The 22,775-nt window shown below is 38.0% G+C and overlaps 1 protein-coding gene across 1 annotated transcript in view; it reads right to left on the minus strand.

The window, feature by feature from the left end:
• rock1 (Rho-associated, coiled-coil containing protein kinase 1) overlaps positions 1-22,775 on the minus strand; it is a 68,668-nt gene that overhangs the window by 38,206 nt on the left and 7,687 nt on the right. The window lies entirely within an intron of this gene.

Consider the following 22,775-nt stretch of genomic DNA (forward strand, 5'->3'; position numbering starts at 1 on the left):
GTTTTGACTCTGTGAATGCACATTATGCAGAGCAATATTTCACATATTGTAAGAGTGACTTCAACATGGTTAGGAGCCACTTTCTCTGTGAGACTTGCAGACTGAGGATATCTTGCAATTTTGGCAGAGATTAAAATAGGGTTATTGTAAAGTGTTTCAAACGCAATTATCTTTGGAAAAAGAAATACTGACGTTTCAAAAACAATTTATAACATGGAAAGCATGAAGTTCAGTTAATATTTGAAATACTGGTCTCCATCCTGGGTTTGCGTGATTTGGTTTATGAGTGAGCAGGTGTCCGATAAATGACAGGGATGTTTTGTGCGGCAACAGTCACAGCGGATATTTCTATTTGAAAAGCTGACTCTTCTCAAATCAGTGGTTAGGGGCATGAACACAGTCGGAGAAGAGATTAACATTCAAGAAAATCTGCATAGTACAAAGACTCCCAGCTGCTGCATGCCAAGTTTTAAAAGGGGGAAATAGATACCAAGAGATTAAACAATAAAGCAGAACAAAGCCTTTAACTATGAGGAGGGTTTCAATGATGTGCTTTACTTAAAGATGTGTTTTAACAAATTTAAGGTGCTAGTCACCGTCACAATACTTTCAAATGTATGCATTTTGTCTTGTCTGTTAAAAGAAAAACAGAAAAAGAAAACCACAACAAGTCAGTGACATTGCCAAATGCATTGCAGCAGTAGACGGTTCCCAAGCAAAGTACAGTTAGCTAATGAGAGGAAACCTTGCAGATGCTTAATTTTTATTTGCAGGGATTGAACAGATTGCTCCCTTTAAATCCTGACTTACATTGCTTTGTCCTGCTTCGATCTCTAAAGTACCTCACTAAGGCATACTGCTAGTCAAATACAGAGACAGACCCTATAACAACACATGGTAGACAAGCTCAGCAGCTGTAAGTGTGTGGGTTCCACCGAGAAATTACATCAAGTACCTAGGTAAACGCCAGGATAGCCTAGGAACAGGGTTTCACACTGTCCCTGTTAGCTATGCAGAAACAAGGAGGTAATTCTTTGAACAGTAACTTGTCAGTGACTTTGAGTCAGAATTGATGAGCTATTTAAACCTCCCTTCCTTAGAGCCTTTGGGTTTAAAGCAACTCACAAATCGCATTTGCAGCTCTGCAGGATTCATTTTTCTATATTCTTGTGTTTATGATGACTGTTAGCCATTCAGTGAACGCTCACATTCATTACCCAAATCAGCGCTTTTCTTGAACATGCAAAATGGTTCTGAAAGCCTAGGGTGTGTTTAAATCATGCACACACACTGCTGAGTGTTTAATCTATGTCTCTGTAATTAAAAAGTTCAAAGTCTGCTCATATTGTGCGATATAACTTGCATGAGTAACATTCTATTTGCAAGACCAGCACACAGTCTTACTATCATGATTTGGTTGGCTTCAGTTTACTGGCTACCGTATAAGATGCACACAAGTGGAATGTCATCCAAGGCTATCCATGGCAACAGAATGCTACAGCATGGGGCTGCTATAACTTTCCCAATATGACCATTGACTGCTACGAAATATAATCATCAGTCAAGTAGAAAAAAAGTGACACTAATCAAATACATCCTTAATATGTTCAAGTGTGCTCTTGTTGCTTTGTAGACTTTTTAAAGTTAGGCTCAAAGTCAGATCAGCAGTGTCAAAGCTACATCTAATCCAAACTGATTTTGATAAACTGGATGTCAAATGCAAACCTGACACTCTCAACCTGTATAAATTCTAACTTACCAGTGCAAACGAACTGCAGTTTAGAAGTAATGAAAATAAGGTTAGATTTTTTTTTTTTTCAAAAGCATTATAAAAGGGACACTAATGGTTTAAAATATGTCTGAAAGAGTCCACTGTGGAATGTTGTACACACAAAATGACAAAAACATGTGCATGATATGTGGGTGTGAACTCCATGATACTTAAAATCTTTTTTTTTTTTTTTTTTTTTGCAAAGAATTCAAACAATAAAAATGACATGTATGGTGAATTCACATCATTGCACAAATAACCATTTCACAAGGTCACAAAAAGATACTGAAGCACTGTCTTGACAAATAGCAGATTCTACACTACTAGAGATGCAAAGTTTGTATATTAAGAATGCATTATGAATTTGCCAGGCTGGACATCTCAACAGTGCGACCACCGAATGATTGTAAAACGTGTGAACAGACTCTGTTGCAAGTGTTCTGAATTAATTCAAATGAACTTAGATAGTGCACCACATGGGGTTTATCATCAAAACTCTTTACATGAGCCCCTTTCGTGAGAGAGACAATTTATAAGCAAGTTTTTCAGAATTCCCTGCAAGACCAAAGGTCAACATTCCACCATCCCACAAGGCATGGGAGCTCCTCTGCGAAGTTCTCCATGAAACACTCTTACTAGGACAACAACAGCTGACTTTTAGTACATTTAGAAAAGCGATGTGTAAATATGACCGTCAAACAAGAAGTTTATTTCACTGTGCTTGGGAGAGTACCCATAAATCTGCAACCCTATCTCCTATCCATGGCTCTTGTGTACTACTAGAGACCGCACACTGAACCACCCTTCACACCGACGCACTGCCTGGAATCTGCTTCGCAGGAACAGAAAAGGACCGAGTCTTACTGGGCCAAAATTAGGTAGGGGTTCTCAGGGTGGGACTAAACAGCGTATTCACATTGTCGACTCAGAGAATTATCTGTCACAAACTGCAAAAAGTTGGAAGGCCTCCCAGATTCAAATTGCTGAGAGCAGGAAAAGCAGACCTCAGAGGGATAGCCACACTAAACCCCCTGTCTGAAACAATCCAGACCAGCAGCACCTATTTCAGTGGGAGCCAATGGCTAGGAGATGCAGTTGAGTATATGTACAGTCATATTCATATCAAAGAAGGATTTCCCATTACAGATGCCTTTGTAGAAAAGGGTCTGCATGCTTCAAAGCTGTTTCCTTAAGAAGTTTGAATTGGCAAACAATGTTAAAGCCTTGATAACACAGCCGTTTTTAGAAAATTGGTACATTGAGTCTCAATAACTCAATATACACAGTACACTGAAGGCTCCTAATCAAATGTGACACTATTCAATTCCTCCTACTCTTAAGTGGAAAGGCCCCCAAAACATCCTAATATAATGCAAGATGAAGCCTGAACTACACCAAAATAAAAAGCATTACTAACAAGAACTTCCTCTAAAATAAGCACTCCCATTAAATTGTGGATATCTTCATTAAAAGTAAATATATCCATACATACATCTGATCTTACTACACTGTACATTTTAAATGACAATATTTGTTGATTTTGCCATTACGTTCAATTCACATACTTTGTAGAATAACGAAGAAAAATGTTAACATTAGAAATGATTAATCTTCAGAATATCAGTACTGATCAGTCTAGTTAAGTCAACTTTAAACTGTTTCAATTACAATGTTCAGTTTCAGTCTGGGAAAATTTCAGTTCACTCCCTAATACACAAAATTACACACTAACTATGTGGTCCTATATAAACACTGCAGGATAATTTTTTTGGTAGAATTGCCATACTATCTCAACTGAACTGAACTGAAGGCAATCAAACTATGACGGGGGAAAAAGGAACATAAATGTATCAATTTCTGTCTCAGTGTAGAATACTGCCCCCTCACTGTCCTAGGGATCTCCTTGTATATAAAACTAGTTTTGCTAAGTTGGGGGAAAATACACAATACATTTAATTGATAGCAAACAATACATTTGCATCTTGACTACATAATACTTTATCTCCTGACTGCTTGATGACTCATGTAAAATAAATTACATGGAAAAACATTTTATATATTCAGTAATGTTTAAACAAATTTTACTTATTTACTGTTACTATGGTTTTCCCTACATAAATACAAAAATAAACAATACAACAGTCTCTTCTATAAGTACTTTGAATGTAAAACAGCTTTAAATACCCTAAAGGACTGTACAGGTTCAGGAAGCATGATCAAACTGAACAAAGAAAAGATGTAGCTTGAATCTTCCAATTTAAATAAGATAGCAACTTGTTAAGATGGATTATTGCAAGCTCTTGTTCCCACAATATGACTCCCCGAAGTCCCTTTCAGTGCGGCTGTGTTCAAATCGGAAGAGGTCCCAAATGGCGCTATGAGCCATGTGACGCATTACTACCTGGACACCATCCCAAAAAGCACGGCATTGACAGGAAATACATATATGACATGGGCAAAAGCCAGGCCAAAGAGCACCTGGGAGTTAGAGAGAGAGAACAATCTCACAAAACAGAGCCAGCATTCAAAGTAAAAATACAAACAAACAAACAAAAAACTAATAAATATAAAAATAGAGATCTTGCTGAGGCGAATGCAAAACACGTTAATTAAATTATACATTGTGGAAAACACCAGAACCTCCAGTCACATCAATTAGAGCCATTGTAGGATGATCTCTTAAGACTCCACATGACATATTGTAACTGAACTATGAGAACACATTTAAGAGCCCTGCTGTTGGAAACACAAACGCTGAAGGTTACGAACAGGAGCTTCTCATTAACTTTCTGGGATGACCTATAACAGAGAGATCCATTGACAAACATATAGTTTACTTAAGATGACTACATATTCTTCTTGCTTTGTTGAGTCACTCGTCCCATTCACCTCAGTGTCTGGAAAGTGACAGTCTTGATTGAGAGTGATTTATCAAGGTATGCAGGTGAATCATCATAGGTAGCATACATGACAATCACAAATTTCCATACTATTTTCCGGAAAAGGCTGATCAGAAATCAAAACCACTCATCTACATCACTGGCCAAGCATTATGTGAAACCTCAGGAGCATGTGCAAAAACTTCAGTGAAATGTATAACCAGTTCAGCCCTTTCCCTAGAAATACTACAGGGAGCAGAACTTTGAGCTTGGAGTAAAATGATCATGTTTCTATTTACATGGAACTGTTTTTGACTTTCTGCATGACACAGGAAGTGGTGAAGTAGGGATATGTTCCCAGCAAAAAGTACAGCAGGAAGCAATACTGCACAGTAAATATAACACACCACTGTAACCACTAAATGTTCCTATACAATAAAAATAAAGTATATTGCTGTAAACAAGTTCAAACTGTGTTAACTGCTTATAAAGACATCCTATAGGCTAATTTATATACATTTTAACCAATCACATTTCAGTTGTTGTTAATATTCTTGCCCCTCTACCTCAGTGACCTGCAGTAGCGTCAGTGTTACCATCATAGATTATTCTAATCTGCTGTAATCCTGGACAGCAGACAGAACAGAAACAAAATAACACTGTAGTCACTGTGTCAAACTCGATTCTGCAACTGTAGGTACAGAGCTGTAAAAATGATCAGGACAAAAATGGCATTACATACAACCAAACTAGTTCCTTGTGGCCTCTTCTTCAGAACTGTACTGTTCAACAAATAAAACTCTTGTCTGTGGGATTCCAGCTCCTTCATTAATCTTGTCTGAGTAACAAATCTTGAAAGTGCTAGTCACCCTTAATGACAGAAACGGCACCAGCCAAAGTCGGTAATGAAAATCTTTGATGGCTCTTCACTCCTGAAAACATTTAGTCTAGTAGATGGTTAACACCAAAAATATTTTATTTTTGTACAGCCAATGGTACAGGATGAATGAATGAAGTAAGAGACCTGGGGGCAGCAGCATTTCTTCAGCCTTGTATGGAAAAAAAACAACAACAAAAAAAACACCCCGTAAGCTATGTGCTCATATTCAAAAACCTCAACATTCGCAAAGGAAGAGTCTACTTTAAAGGTTGTTTCACAGCAGCATCTTTTCCCATATGTTGTGCGTACATTAATGTCGCACTGTATGAGCCAGGAATAGAAGTTGTTCAGACTGGGTGACAAAAGGGAAAGGCTATGCTAATCTCTCTCAGAGTATTCAAATAATCTAATAATAAAAGGAGTATAAAAAAATATTAGTTGAGTATTCGCTACATTTTCAAAACGGCAGAGGGTTATCTGTCAACAAGTTACTCTGCAGGAAACAAACCTAAAAAAAAGCTCAGTAGTTGGGTTTGGGAATTACTTTAAAAAGGCCTTAAACATACTATCTTGTTGACTGTAAGAAAGCGGTCTTTTCAGAACAGTCCAAATTCAATGTTACAACATTTTATTGAAAAACTTTAACCTCTCTCTTGTGCAAAGCAAGGTATAGGCCTACCTGTAGTTAAATAATAATTGTATGGATCACTGTTGTGTAATGCAATTGTCTCTATTCGTTATAATATGCTTAAATTATACAATACTATAAAAATATATTACGGTCGTTTTATAAATAGGTAATCTGATTTACTTGCCACAGTCATTTATTAGACATCTCTCAATTAAAACATAATGTTTAATTGAATTACAAAATGCATTGTCACGTGCAGATTTAAAAAAAAAAAAAACTTTGCTACCCCTCTTTGGCTACTAGTATCCTATAGAGTGCCAAGGGCATGAGGAAAAGCACGTGAGATGACAGTTTGCCTCATTGTTTTACAGGACAATTTACAAAGAAAGTTTTCCAACCACAACCCTCAAGATCATACCATAAAAATAGGCTTTCAATTAACTGTGAAAACATTATTTGGGAAGAATGGTTCTTAAAGGGGAAGGGCACAAAAGGTTGGCGTGAAAGCTTCAGTAAAGTGTAGACTGGTGCTGACTGGTGTGATTGAAGGCATGACTAACAGCAGTGAAGCAAGTCAGGTTTATAGCCCAGACTGCACACTGCCTGCTGTACCGTGAGGCTAGAGAGGACCGATAATAACACAGCTTTCTGCTCAATAATGCATGTTTGCATAACTTCCTGCCACAGAACGGTCTGAATTGCCGCGGCTACATTCCAAAACAGGCAAGCACACGTCAGAGGGCTATTTTAAGTATGTGGCCAAACAAGTTCCCAATGAGATGTGAAAACCAAGTCCCGGATCGCAAAGTGAATTCTGTTTTCAATTATAAGTCCTAGCAGAGCTTTGCATGTTGACATTATGTATTTTAGTAGGGGAATGGTTGCTCTACGAAGAAAAGAAAAAAAAGATTGTTCTTAAATTTAATCGTGTGCTGTGGTGAAAAGCAATGCATGTGTACAAGCTGTCCAGTTCTTTTATTTTGGCCTCTAGTCTAAACCTGAATTCTCATTCATAGATAATTCAATTTATAGATTAGCATAGTCCACATGGCACATAGTTGAACAGTGAGGGTTGTTCCATAAAAAATTGACTGGTCCCAAAAGTCCAGATATCAGCGGTTTGAATCTGGGCTGCATTCTGTAAGTAGTGTGCTCTGCCTTGGCGCCTCATAATGCAAAGCTAGCTCTTATTGAGTGGTGCGTTACTGAGGAGAGCACATTCAAGATGGCAGAAAAAATAGCACAAGTTGTTCTTGGATGAAATTATGAGAGTTATACACAAAATACCATGTTTGGTGCCCTTCCACCAAGAGCCAACATCACGGCTTTGGACGCAGTGAACTCAGACACTGGCGAGACTCCTGTAAGGATGTCTTTCTATTGAAGCACTGTTCCTTTCGATCATAAGAACACCTAAGGTTTGTAAACACAGAAGCTGGATCCTGTGACCTACCACCTCCTTCCGAACACCGACACACCCACAGAGAAAGTACCTGACAATATTAGCGAACGTTACATAGCGTTCCCAGTCAACAAAAAACGTTAGGTAATGTTCTATGGCACTGTCTAATTAAAGCACCTCTGGATTATGTTATGTTCAACTATGACCAGGGTTTTCCAAAGGGCAGCACACAACTTAACAATTTTAGTGTTTATCTCCATCCCTATATTGATTATGATAAAGCTGGATATAGCAGTTTCAAACCCCATTCTTCTCTGTGAAATGTACAACAATAATATCTAGCTCATTGTTTAATTTCCAGAATCTGACTTATTTCCATAAAAACAAGTTCAGTACCAGCATACAGCTGCCCTGGGGGTGGTGCAGTTTCTGTACAGTAGCTGAAGGTCTTGAATTATCTGGCTGTATCCAAAGCAGCCTAATTTTCCGAGAGAATTAAATCAAGCAAATGAAATCCTTGTGGTGAATTTGCACTGAATCACTACAAACCAGCTGAATTCCTGGACTAAAGATAACCATGGAGGCCTCGTACTTTAATTTTAAATATTGATAGGTTTCCATTTATTTAAATGTGATTTTAATTTTGAACAGCAACAGTTTCATTAAATGTGGATTTGAATAATTGCTCATATCTAGTTATAATATGCACTTGGCAAATGTGTCAAAACTTTAGTTCACTTTTTCCCCTACATTTCCATGACTGCAGGACTAATATTGACAAAGTTAACATTTTGCCCACTCACCCTTCCTTAAAAAAAAGAAAGTTGAATTGACAACATTCAGTAAGAGTGTTGTTAAGCATCTGCTGGGTATCTTTATTCTATCAGATTCATGTTATTCCATTATAATATATAAAATAATTGCTTCTGCTGAAAAATCTGGATTAAATACCATCTGATTCTTTAAAGAAAATTATGGAAATGTAATAGTTTTATCATATAAGCCTAGATTGAAGTGCCTACAAAAACCTACATTTGAGAAATAAATATGGCGTTATAAAGAAATAAGTAATTTTGATCCAAACTTGCAAAAGATAACTATTCAGAAACGCAAGCAAACAAGCAAAGCCCTCTGTTGTTAAAATGTAATTCTTAACACCTGAGCACAATCTGGCAAGAGTTCAGAAACTATTACTATGGGATACCTACAGGCCTTTCACACCTGTTTTCACATTTCATCTTTACAACACATAGCTGCATGTTTGGTTTTGGCAGACACACGCACTATACTGATGTTGACTGATTAATGTATTTAATCTTCACTGCTACAGCACATGTACTGCAAAGACACAATACGGTAGCTCTATACTGGACATTCTTCTTTAACAAGTTTGGGATGTAAGTAATATTTAGGAGGTGAAATGCTGGATGCCGAAAGCAGCAGCAGTTTCTTTTAAATGAGCTACATCCTACCCAGACACACAATTTCTGGGAAATGTAGGCCTATCATTTATCAAGGGGAAATAGAAAATGGGAACCATTAGGAAAGATTAACTTGGAAACAGGAAATTTCATTCATAGTTCATGTTCAGATATAGCAGCGATACAGTATCACACATACCAACAGAGATAATTCTGACCGACTGTAACCACTGGCACCTCAGCATTATCTGAATTCATACAGTGCACGAGCTAGCTATTCACTTGATTTGAATGTCTGCTGACACAACAGAACTACCATTTTGGCATGGAAAAAACGTAAGTAATTTGCCGATTTGGAAAAAATGAACTCACGGCTGATTTGTTATAGACTGCACGCAGTTAAAGAACTAAAAGTATTTCCTATTCCTCTTGCTCCTCCTGTCTACAAGCCCGGAGCACAGTGTAGAGACCGAGCAAAAGGCAACAGGTTCTGCTGACGAATAACAATTCTTTGGCACTCACCAGTCTATCTCCAGCACTGAAGCCAGCAAAAACAAAAGACAAGGAAGAGTATTTTATTCAATGTCTTTGATGTTGTGAACATTTTTTGTTTGTCACGCTGCTTTACCAGCAGTGGGCAATTCACAAGCGAGGTTACAGTGGCAGAGGGACATCTGGCACAAGCAGCTAAGCAAATGAACATGGAACTTGAACACCTGCATCCTCACCATGAAAGTCACCATGCTTTTGTTTACTCCCTGTAAAAATCATTAATTTGTAAGATCAAGATAAGGGCTGCTTTCTGAAGGGGTTTGGAGTTGAAGACTCCACTCATGAGTTCAGGGCAAGTCTGAAAATCAAGAAAAGGCCACTGGTGGCATGAAGGCAGAGCTACTGTCTGTCTGTCAGGAGCGCTAGGAACAATGCGGCACTGGCCAAGAGCCACTTGGATCAGGCTGTGTAACAACGATAAGGGGATTTTCAACCAATTCCCATTGTCTAACTTTAGGACCTAGTACAGATAGTGTGCGTCTTTTCTCTGACTGACACTCAGAGCGCAACTACCATGATTCCTAAAATCACAGATTTATCAGTTTTCCTGTGTTGTCATGGTGTATAAAAAGATGCATTCCACTTTTCCACATTGAGTAAATCACATGCAACTGTTAAAAATGTAAATAATGGCTGATGCCAAACTCCATGAATGTACTTTCTCTCAGTTACTTTGGATGTGTCAGTTTGTTATGTCATAACTTCCTGTATACCGGAAAGACTACCGAATCACCGGACTTGTCTTCCCCACAGCAACTATTATCGAGTCAAACGGCAATAGCAGCAATCACTTTGATGGCAGTGCATTACAAAATTTACATCACTTGATCATGCCACTTGCCTATGCTGGATTGTATGCCTTAGCTTATACACAATGTAGTGTATGTTACAATGTGTGTTCACCAGGTAAATAGTTAGTCCTTATTCCAGCACAATCTGCACAAAGTAGTTTTTTTTGTCTTTTGCAATAACAAAGGGTCATTTAAAATAAATGCTGTCCTAACATTCTAGCCTGAGGTGACTGCGCCACCTACAAATAATCGTCATATGATCATCATGTTTTGTCCAAACGTATTTTTTTCCAAAAGAAGGACAGATCGGTATTTGATCAAATAAGGCATAGCATTATTTCAAATTTTACTCTTATTCAGTTACGTAAATCACATTTTTACGGTAATCATCAAGTTTTTTCATTTGCAATTTTGTGATATATATATATATATATATATATATATATATATATATCACTCACCTAAAGGATTATTAGGAGCACCTGTTCAATTTCTCATTAATGCAATTATCTAACCAACCAATCACATGGCAGTTGCTTCAATGCATTTAGGGGTGTGGTCCTGGTCAAGACAATCTCCTGAACTCCAAACTGAATGTCTGAATGGGAAAGAAAGGTGATTTAAGCAATTTTGAGCGTGGCATGGTTGTTGGTGCCAGACGGGCCGGTCGGAGTATTTCACAATCTGCTCAGTTACTGGGATTTTCACGGACAACCATTTCTAGGGTTTACAAAGAATGGTGTGAAAAGGGAAAAACATCCAGTATGCGGCAGTCCTGTGGGCGAAAATGCCTTGTTGATGCTAGAGGTCAGAGGAGAATGGGCCGACTGATTCAAGCTGATAGAAGAGCAACTTTGACTGAAATAACCACTCGTTACAACCGAGGTATGCAGCAAAGCATTTGTGAAGCCACAACACATACAACCTTGAGGCGGATGGGCTACAACAGCAGAAGACCCCACCGGGTACCACTCATCTCCACTACAAATAGGAAAAAGAGGCTACAATTTGCACAAGCTCACCAAAATTGGACAGTTGAAGACTGGAAAAATGTTGCCTGGTCTGATGAGTCTCGATTTCTGTTGAGACATTCAGATGGTAGAGTCAGAATTTGGCGTAAACAGAATGAGAACATGGATCCATCATGCCTTGTTACCACTGTGCAGGCTGGTGGTGGTGGTGTAATGGTGTGGGGGATGTTTTCTTGGCACACTTTAGGCCCCTTAGTGCCAATTGGGCATCGTTTAAATGCCACGGCATACCTGAACATTGTTTCTGACCATGTCCATCCCTTTATGACCACCATGTACCCATCCTCTGATGGCTACTTCCAGCAGGATAATGCACCATGTCACAAAGGTCGAATCATTTCAAATTGGTTTCTTGAACATGACAATGAGTTCACTGTACTAAACTGGCCCCCACAGTCACCAGATCTCAACCCAATAGAGCATCTTTGGGATGTGGTGGAACGGGAGCTTCGTGCCCTGGATGTGCATCCCACAAATCTCCATCAACTGCAAGATGCTATCCTATCAATATGGGCCAACATTTCTAAAGAATGCTTTCAGCACCTTGTTGAATCAATGCCACGTAGAATTAAGGCAGTTCTGAAGGCGAAAGGGGGTCAAACACAGTATTAGTATGGTGTTCCTAATAATCCTTTAGGTGAGTGTATATATATATATATATATATATATATATAGAGAGAGAGAGAGAGAGCTCTGAAATCTCTCTTCAGAACTAAAGTAGGGCTGCCAAGGTACAAATACGAGGCAAGGCTCCATTATACATTGTCATCGGAAACTTTGTATTAATGCAAAGTGGGTATTCTATCACTTCTCATCTCGTTAATGACACTGCAGCCTGAAGCACATATGAGTCAGCAGCAGCAGAACCACTATCCCTGCTTCAAACCATTACGACATTTGTCATGCCACGGGCCTTACGAAAGACAACTGAAAACCTACATCGAGATCACACCCAGACTGTACAGCTGAGCAGCAAAACAAAACGGAACAACAGGACTGAGCGCAAGAGAAAATAGGATGTTGCAAGTGGAAGAGCGTTGGTGTGCTGCCGTGAGATCGGGAGGAGCTGCAGATGGGGTTGGCGGCTGTGTCAGAGCAGGGCCCTCTCTAACTGCGGCCCTGCTGTCTGGAATCCCAAGGAAGGAATGTTTCTGCTACACTGCCCACCAACTTCATTAACTGTGACAGTCAATAAATGAGAGAGGAACAAAGTGGGTTGTTTTTATATTTGTAAAGGCGTTTCACTTCTTTCTTCCATCATTATGGTATAAAATAATAACAATACTTTGGTTTCATGCCCATCAGGACCACCTAACCTCAACTTTTAATGTTTAAGACTATACTTCTTGTTGCAGGTAGGCTTCTGTCACAGAGATCAGTATATATTTACCTACCCATTATAAATTACATCTCAAGCTTAATAATAATCATAAGTTTAAAATTAACAAGGTAGTTATGTTGAATATGTAGTTTTTATTCCTGACAAACATTAATACTATTTAAAAAACAATTAAACAAGAAATAAAATAAGCCTTCACACGTACAGGATTTATTCCTTTGTCTTAATTCAGAGAATCACCTTGTTCTTCAGGCTTAACACACCAATGGCCATGTTTACATTTCACAGGGGGAAAAAGGTATGAGAAGGGAATAAATCAAGTTTAATTTTTTTAAGGAAGTGGAAACAAAAGTACTTTTCATGAATGTTCAACACACACAGCCAATAAATAGTTTGATTCAATATACACTGCATATAATACAGAATCCATATGGGAAATGTGTGGAAAAAAACAGCACACACTAGCCAATCTAGTCATGGATGTGGGAATAAGTGCTTCTAATAACTGCAATTTGATTTTATAAGGTCTTCCCGTGTCTTATATAGAGCACTGGAGCACAACTGTCAGTCTGCCCTTTGATCTCTTCCTTGCTGACACATCATTTAGACAAATAACAAAAACACCCCAGGTTAGAAAACAGCTTTTGACATGTCAGGTGAGTCGTTCCATTTAGCTGCAGTATAGCTGACAGGAGTGACTCGTACATTATTAAACGGGTTTTAGCCCATGTCATTTTCTTTTCCAAGCTGAACTATAGTCTGTGCAGCCCAGATGCTGTGCGATTCCTGCGCATTATTTCAAATTGACTTATTTAAGCTAATTGCATAGCCAACAGCTACAGCGCTTCTAATACACCCAACTGCATAACATGTCAGTGTCTTATTAGCTAGATGGCTGCCACTGTTTAACTGCAATACATAAGATAGTACCCCAAGGTTAAACAGCTTTTAAAGACACTCGTCAATTACATCGCAGACCCTTTAGCCCATAGGATTTTATTATTCTTGAATGGAGAAGCCAAGGCCAAATCAGATGGGAACCAAAGCAGCTCCAGAGAACCGAAGTAGAATGTTCTAAATGAGTTATACATACATGTGTACAGAGATAACAAAGACTTAACCATAAGTTTACTTCATTAACTTGCAACTTCAACTGTACCTCAGTTACAACTCTCCACCTCAATGACTGCAAACCAAATTCAAGCACAAAGGTATATTCTCTTTCTCTTCACTGTGTCACATCTGATTAGACAGGTTTGCAAATCTATGGAGAACTTGCAACTTCAGTTTAAAACATGCATATCTTTATTAATTCAATTATATACATGCTCTTTATATTAACTTAACTTTTTTTCTTTTTTTAAAGAAATGTTACTGGTTTAAGTAAAAGCTGTGTATGTCTCCAGGCCAGGGCCTATGATGTCCACTGCTCTGCATTACAAAAGTATTCTGCGCAAAACTTACGTCAGTTCAACCTGAAACAATCAGATGTTGACATTTTCTGTAAAATTTAAGCAGAACTTTATTGAAGTCCAGCTTTTTTCTGTGAAGTAGCCTCTGTTACATTTGTACAAGTAACATTTTCTTAAGCTGTTGTTTGAAATTATTTTGCTTGAACTTGAGATGAGACTTGCATTTGGTCAGTGACATTTCCTTTGTATTACAAGCACAAGTACAATGTTGTGTAACAATATATATATATAAAGATTAACCTGATGATTTAAGATGAGCAGGATCAGACAGTCATACGTTCTCAACAGCTGACTCAATGTTAAGAGATTCAGGGGAAAAGTGTCTATAAAGGTTTACATTTTTTAAATTGAACAGGTCTCAAATATCTCTCTCTTTATATCAGATTCAAAAAGCCATTTTATTCAGCACACCTCAGGAGGAAACAAATATAACTTACAAGAAAAAGTTCAGAATGACCAACTTTGCACTGTCTCTGTGGAGTCTTAGTCATAGTGAGATTGCCTGGGCTCGAACCCTGCCCTTGCCAAGCCATTTGATTCCTTCTCATGAGACTTTTACAATATGAGCAGGATCCTTTCTCTGTCCATTCAAAGCTAATGCACATAAAGTTCCTCCCCGCACAACACTGACTTTATGTTTTTAAACAACCTGGCCATAACACTAGGAAGCAGCAGTATAGTTGATCAAAATGCTGAGCTGTTTATTAACACAGCAAATACAGTGATGAAATGGAAGTCGTGGGAGGGGCATGACAAGCAACTAACGTAACTGGAAGGTGGTACTATACTGTAAAGAATAACAGTTATAGATTTGACTGGCATAAGGTTATTTTGTGTATTTACATATTATGCCCCAGAGGAAACTTAATATATTTTTCTACAAGAGGCCTTCAGCACGATCTTTTGTAAAATGGAACATTAATCATTGGGTTAAATAGAACGTTTTTCTTTTAGAGCATTATACAAAGAGTATCCAAAATCATGCATAAGTAGGCAGGTACTATGTTTTTTCATTCAGAGTTTTTCCACCTTACATTTGTGAGGAATTAAATCTTCCATGGACTCTAGTACTGCTCCAGAAAGTAAACAATTGAGGCTGGATATGCAGAAGGATCTGATTAAAGACGACAGTCCACTAAACAGAGCTACACCCTGGGATTAAACTTGACAGCTAGCTCTCCTAAGCTCTGTCCTGTTGGCATTTAATGCCATTTCAGACAGAGAAAGATTAAACTCTGTGCAGTATTGAAAAAACCAAAGCATTGAAAGTACAAGATCAAAAGGGAAACATACTAGTTCACACAAATGAAATGGTATACATCTGTAAACAAAGGGAACAGTACGGAAAACTAAACTTTGTCATTTTTGCAGTACTGTGAAATAAATATATAACGGACTTAATAATATCATAATAATATGGTTTAGTTACATAACTGAAAACATATAAATGGTAAACGTTAAGTTGGTCTTTATTGGGGCTCCCAAAAAAAAGGCCCTACTTTGAACATAGATTCAACCCTATAGTGCAGATATTACTGGTTTGGATCTGAGCTGTCATATGTGACTGGGACTCAACATTCAGTGGCACACAATTTACATAAGAAAATGCAACTCTGGCATTACTTAAAATTATATTGTGTCTGTATCTTAATTAATAAGGTACATTCATTTTCCAAATCCATTTTCAATAATTAAAACAAAACTTAGGCTTCTATGCAAGTCTTATTTGCTGCCCTTATGGTCTTTCTTTCTAAACAAGTACTGTATTACTGCAAATAAATAATGGGATCAGTTGATTGGAACGCCTGCATTCCTACACATGTTCTTTGTTAGTTAACTGCAGTGCTATGAATAGCTGACTCTATTGTGTCCACCTAGCAAAAAATGTGACCAAACTGGTACAAACAGCTGACTATTCACAGTTCACAGCTGACAGTCTGAAAAGAACTGATTTGAAAAACTAAATTAATAGATGTCAAATAAGATTTTTGAGCATTACAAAAGACAGTGACTGCAATTGTCAGCAATTTAGCTTTAATGAATATGCTCATAAATTTGATTCCTCCTTGTCATTTTTATGATCCCTGGGTTCGAGACCTTCCAGCCTTTCATACACAGCCACAGAGTAATTTATACAAACTAACAAAATGCACTGGCATACATATAAATGCTCTGTTAAGAGGATTGGTTTGATCTCTCGCAGCTGCTGAAACTATGGAAAAACCACATCAATTTATTTATTTGAAACTAAAAGCCTGAAACAGCATGAACACCTAAAAGAGTAAAAATAAAACAAATCACACTACTAGTTAAACGGGTTTTAAAGTGTTCCCCTTATTTTGTATAATTTGGAGTGAATTAGACACTCCCTCATGGCACACAGTGAAAACCTGCAGGAGATGCTGTTAATGAAACGATCAGGGGGCAGAGTATCCTGTGGCAAAACAGCACTGTCCTCTCTGTGCATTTGGCATAGTGTGGTAGAAAGAGGGTTAATCTTCTTCCTTAACGTACAGTTACACACTTGGCTAGAGACCCAGAAGCAGTACTATATTAGCCTCTGTAAAGCCATAGTCTGAGGTAGGTGAAATTACATCAGGAGCTGTATGGTCTGAGCACACCACAGTAACCTCTACTGAAGATCAAGCCAAGCCCAGCTGAGCTGAACTCCACCCTCTTAGGTTCTATACAGTGACAAAGTCTATGGAGCATCTTCTATCGTATCCAATTTAAAATAATAACAAGCCTTTTCTAGTATAAAAAAAACAAAAAAAAAACAATATCATGTAATGTCTGATTTCTTGCGACAACTGTTTTAATAGGAACCTTGTTGAGTGTCAGGATGATTTTTATTCATTTTCATGTTGTGTCATAGTTCAATATCAGTAGTCTAATTCAAGGACTTAATCCAATATTTTAATAAATAACAAGTATTCAAGTAACAGTCATTAGTTTTATTTGTAGATTTAACATCGTTACCAATTGTAATACCTGTTGTACTGGATCTCAAACTTTTTTTTTTTTTTTGTGGATTGCCGATACACCATCATGCAGACTAAAGCAACCAACCAATAGTCTTGTTTGTCAGGTTGATGTGCAGAGAAAATTCAATGATCTGTTGGTATAATATTGGAAATAAATATCCACCTGGGTCATAGGATTAAAATCTGTATGACAGCCAGGTTTTAAAAAAAATGTTTGAGTATTTTTGGTTGTAGAGGTTAAATTTTCAACTGGTGGTTTAATTCCTTTTAATGAATAATTCTAAAAAAGGAGTAGTTAAATGTATGCCTGATAAGTACAGCTAATGTACAAATCATTTCCACCCTTAGTAGATTCATAGGATGCTAAACATTAAAAAAACAAAAAAAAGGTCTGCAGACTACCAGCTTATCTGGGTAGAGCAGTAAATCACCTTGGTCTGTCTCATCCTGCTTATGATCCACTCAAGTGTCTTACAACTACACACTTAAATGAAGTACCATGTTCAAAGCAGTGTTTACTCCTGGCTCATAAACTGTTTATGTTCCAGGTACCCTCGCTGCAAGATGAATATAAAATTTGAGCATCTGACTGCTGTACTTACATACAGCAGTTGAGCAAACCACAGTGCTAACCCCTTCAGCAACAGAATGTGTGGCGTCTTGCTGTTAATCAAGAGCCCCCAAGCCATTGGCTCGCAGCTGCATGGCTCACAGAACAGCGGATTTTCATTTTAAACCGGTGCTGGTGTGTCAGGGCTTCAGAGGGCTCTACTCTCAGGAACACACATGCCACTACCCCACTCTGCTGCTTGGCGTACACAAGGATACACCAACAAAGCCACAGTGGTGAATATTCAGTTTGATCTCTGCAATCAGAAAATCAGCCCTGAAGATTTGCATGCATCTGAAGGTCAATGTAGTCCTAGGACTTCCTCTCATCTAGTCAGTCTAACCTCATGGTACATGTGTTCTCACAAACCACCACAAAGCCATATAAGGGAAAATGAACTACAATAGACAGTAGAATCATAACAGTCATGTTGCAAGAAATCAGAAATTACTGTAGCCGCTTTCCCCAGCCTAGATTTCCTGCTCTTATCTTTGCATAACAGCAGGACATGCACAGTGAATTGGAGACAAAAGTGCAGACTTCTCAGGAAATGTATGTAACACTTTTCAAGAAACAGTTTTACAATATTTCAAATAATATTGAGGAGACTTAAGTGTTTCTATAAACAAGATAAGAACTGTTGGCATAACATTACCTTTCAGAAATAATAATACAGAGTAAAACATTCTCATTTACTAATAAGAGGAGTCAAGTATGCTAAAACCGAAAACATACCACTGAGTAACTATTTGGGAGGACAAAATTAAGGGGGATGGGCACTTTAAATTATTTTAAAAGCATGAAATTACTCTGAAAACAAATGTATCATTCTTTAGGTCTGTGTACTAATCAAACACTGATACCACTGATTTAATCCTCACTAGAATATGCCTTTGCCCTGTTAAATCCACATGCAGTTTGGATCATCCAAAGTACGGGACTTGTGTTACAGTGGAGGTGAAGGTCAAAGGCCCTTTGTGAGTGAGTTTATAGACCCCTGTGAATGCCTCTCTTAAATGTATGGTAAGGCAAGATTGAGGCTGGCCTAAGCAATTTTTATTACTTCCGGACAAGTAACCTTAAGTAAACAAATCAAGTCATTTTCTTGGTGTCCTTCCTACAATAATAGCATCACTTTTCCAATTACTTCATAATCTCATCATTTAAGCATAGTTCTCTCTGTAAGATAGAATTTTAACAAGCATTAAAATGTTGCTGTTGTTGATGATGATGATTTCTAATATTTCCGTCTCCTCCTTTATACTCATTTTATATTGTCATTTTTTAATTCTTCAGATGGGTAAACATTTTTGTTCCCAGTAGTACTTCCTTACCCTACACTGCATGCATCCACTCATCCTTTAGTATTTTTGTGTCAGCTATGTGAAAAAGTATAAGCGCACCAGATCCCTGAGTGTGTGCTGTAGAATGGGGGTGGTATACGTGGTAACTGGTTGTGAGTGGGTAGCAATAGCATCAGGCTACTAGGCGATGGAGGTTTGGCATTCCTCTGCTGCACATGCTTTTGTTTTCAATGAAAATAAATTAACTTCAATCCTAGTCCACTGTACCACTTATGTAGCAGCAAAAAAGCTGGGGGATGATCTTATATAATAAATTATGTGAACGTCCTCATATCACTTTGGTGCTGGAATATAAAACAACACAATTTGGATTAAGACAGTACACTATATAAGGTACTTTGGTGCTTTACACACTGTTGTATATTTGAGCCCTCACAAAAAATAATAAAAATAAGGATCATGGCCTGTATGCACACAGTTACTCAAATCCTTCAAAGGCACAGCAGCATGATCTTGTTTGTAGAAACCAGCATAACATAACCAGAGTAACAAAAGACCCTTTTGCCAGCAAACCCATCCTGTGTCAAGGCAGCAATACCAGGGCAAGTTGCAACAAATCAATTCTACCATTTCTTCAACCATGTAAACATTACATTGGGCTCAAATCGTCTTTCCCCAACGTGTGATTACATCTTTGGTGACTACCAATTATGAATTATAAATATAAAATTTTGACCCGCTGAAAGGTTTTACTTGAACATTTTCATTCCGATATTGTATCAAAGGAGAAAAAAAAAAAAAAAAGATTTGTGCTCTTAATGTCAGCACACATTCTGAACACAATTCCAAGAATCCCGGCTGTACAGAATCACGCTGCCGTGCACGAGGAGCCAGTGTTCGACAGCAGATGCTGGAAAGCCCTCTACCACTGCAGATAAGAGCTGCACACTGACGGGCCTTATTTTGGGAAAAGATAAGCAGCAGCCCCAGCAGCGTCTGAGAGCCGGGTCCCGAGAGTCTGAGGTAAAGACCAGATTGGCTTGTCACTGCCTTCAGGATAGTGGAAGTCAGCCAAAAACATTCGTGAGGAGGGGGTTTGGGCAAGAATGCCAGAGAAGAAAATAAGAGCTTTTTGACTGCAGAATGCTATAAATACTCTCTGAATATTATCTGTGGAAAAATACCATAATTGTGCTCATAATAAAACAGAATGACTCCAACTGCTTTTTTCCCTTTTTTAAATAAATTCAAATAATTGGATTCAACAATTTAATTTCTACGCACTTCTCCAGGAAAGTTTGAATTATATAATAGTGCACTTTCCGAGTCTATTTTGTGTGGCTCATATGCCATAACGTGGCTTTAAGAACTGTATTGACCCGACCACTGTTAACCACTGTAGTTCAAGTTAAAAAGAACAGGTGCACTCCTTATCCGATAAAACAAATACCATAATTAGACCTATGCATTGCAAAACAATACTTAAAAAAGTGCATACATGAGGTTATTTTCAAACCACAATGAACAATACTGAAGCAGAATACTTTTTAGGTGCAATGTCCCCAGCATCACCTCTATAGGCAGTTTTATTTCTGAAGTGATACTTTTTCTTACTTTAGATCAGAGTTCAAACTGCTGTAAAAAAAATTAAATAAAAAATAAATTAATATTACAAGCCCTTCACAGTATGGCTGCACCTACAATCAGTTTTTTGTGCAAATGAGAACAGGTTCTGATATAATACAGTGAAAAGAGCACACCCAGTATTTTATCATTAAATGCATCCCTAACTTATTCCTCTTAGCATTTGCTATGAGAGAATTAACAATTGTTTTTAATTTTGTTGTTTTTTTTAAAGAAAAGAAAAAAAAAATTACAAATGCACTGCAACCAAACCAATAAAACACTCTGGCTTCAAAAGACAGTGGTAATATGAACTATATTTCCAGCAAATGAGTGTACTGCAGACTGCAGATAGCAGAAGATCTATTTATTTGCTCTCGTCTCACTGAGCCATCTTCAGGCACCAGTCAGTGCTTTCTGAGGCCAACCCATGAGGAAATGTTTAATTGTGCGTGTAAACAAGGGATATCAAAGTGTTTCAGATGATGTGCAAGACTGCCAAAGTGTCCACCTATCTTGCACTATACACTCCTCAATAAAACATTAATCTTTAAATGATTAATAAATGTTAAACATACATCAAGAAGAACATGCATACACTCTGCAAACACCTACTGTACTATGAATGAAGACGACAAGCAAGAAATCCAATATATGATTTCACATTCATTGCACCCAACAGTTTATAAACGCAGTATTACAAGCGTCAGAAATAATACAATACACTGTCTGACATTACACAGGCCTGTAACTGCAAAATTAAGCCACATCAAGATGTTATTCATCTTCATTAACCAGGACAGTGAGTATTCAAATAAAAGCCTCCCTGTTGGCAACATTTCCCAATCACAGACATACTATTAGAAGTATAATACAATATTTAGGTTTACACTTTCACAAATAATGTCTAATGCCACATATTCTTTGTTGGTTGGTGGCTCTGGCAGATATGCTGTGCCCCCCATCATAACATTGCAATAAAACACATTGGTACCAGTGACATAGGAAAAGTCAGGGCAGAGGTTCTGCAAAACAAATTTAAAGAGTTAGGAAAAACTAAAGAGCAGAACCTCCATGGTAGTTTTCTTCGAAATACTTCCAGTACCACGTGCATGGCCAGGGAGATTAGAAAGTTGATAACATGATTGAAATCCTGGTGTAGGGAAGATGGTTTTAGATTTATGGAGCATTGGTCTTTTTTCTGGGATAGGTGGGACCTGTACAAACCGGACGGTCTACATCTAAACAGAAGGGGGGCTAATGCATTGGGAGAGCTTATGTGCCGAGTAGTTGAGAATCTTTTCAACTAGAGACCAGAGGGGCAGGGAGCTCTGAGAATGGGAGATGTTCCAATAAGGAAAGAAAACAAAGGGAAACTGCTAGTAGGAACGTCCTGAAATATTTGTACCTCAATGCTACGAGAATAAGAAACAAGATCCACAGTGCTGGCAATGATGTTGTAGGAGTGACAGAAACATGGCTTACAGAAAATGATGGGGATGAATACAAGCTGAAAGGATACACACAGTTTAGGAGAGACAAGCAAAATCGAAGAGGGGGTAGGGTAGCATTATATGTCAAAAATAATAACTCAGAATAACTCAAATTAGATCCTAGTAACGATACAGAATCTTTGTGGGTTAAACTTCTGAATAAAAGATCCGGAGATTAGTGGTAGGGGTGTGTTACAGACCACCCAACTCAGATATTCAGAAAGATGTTGCATTGTACAGTGTAATCAGGACTGCATGTAGCAAGGATGTGGCTGTTATAATGGGGGATTTCAATTTCCCAAACATAGACTGTGAAAGCCCAGTCGGGACTACAGAAACAGAAATACAAATAGAAATGGCTGAGATGGTAAATGACTGCTTTCTAACTAAATTTGTCAGGGAACCAACCAGAGAGTGTGCATGCATTGATCTGATCTTTTCAAATGACCAAGATAGAGTCGGAGGGACACTAGTTAGAGAACCAATGGCAAACTGTGATCACAATATGGTTAGCTTTGAGGCATACTTTCAAAAAAAAAAGGACCAAGTCTAAAACAATGGTCTACAATTTTAGAAAAGCAAACCTTGAAGG

This window comes from Amia ocellicauda, chromosome 2, assembly GCF_036373705.1.
Source record: "Amia ocellicauda isolate fAmiCal2 chromosome 2, fAmiCal2.hap1, whole genome shotgun sequence".
Classification (NCBI taxonomy): domain Eukaryota; kingdom Metazoa; phylum Chordata; class Actinopteri; order Amiiformes; family Amiidae; genus Amia; species Amia ocellicauda.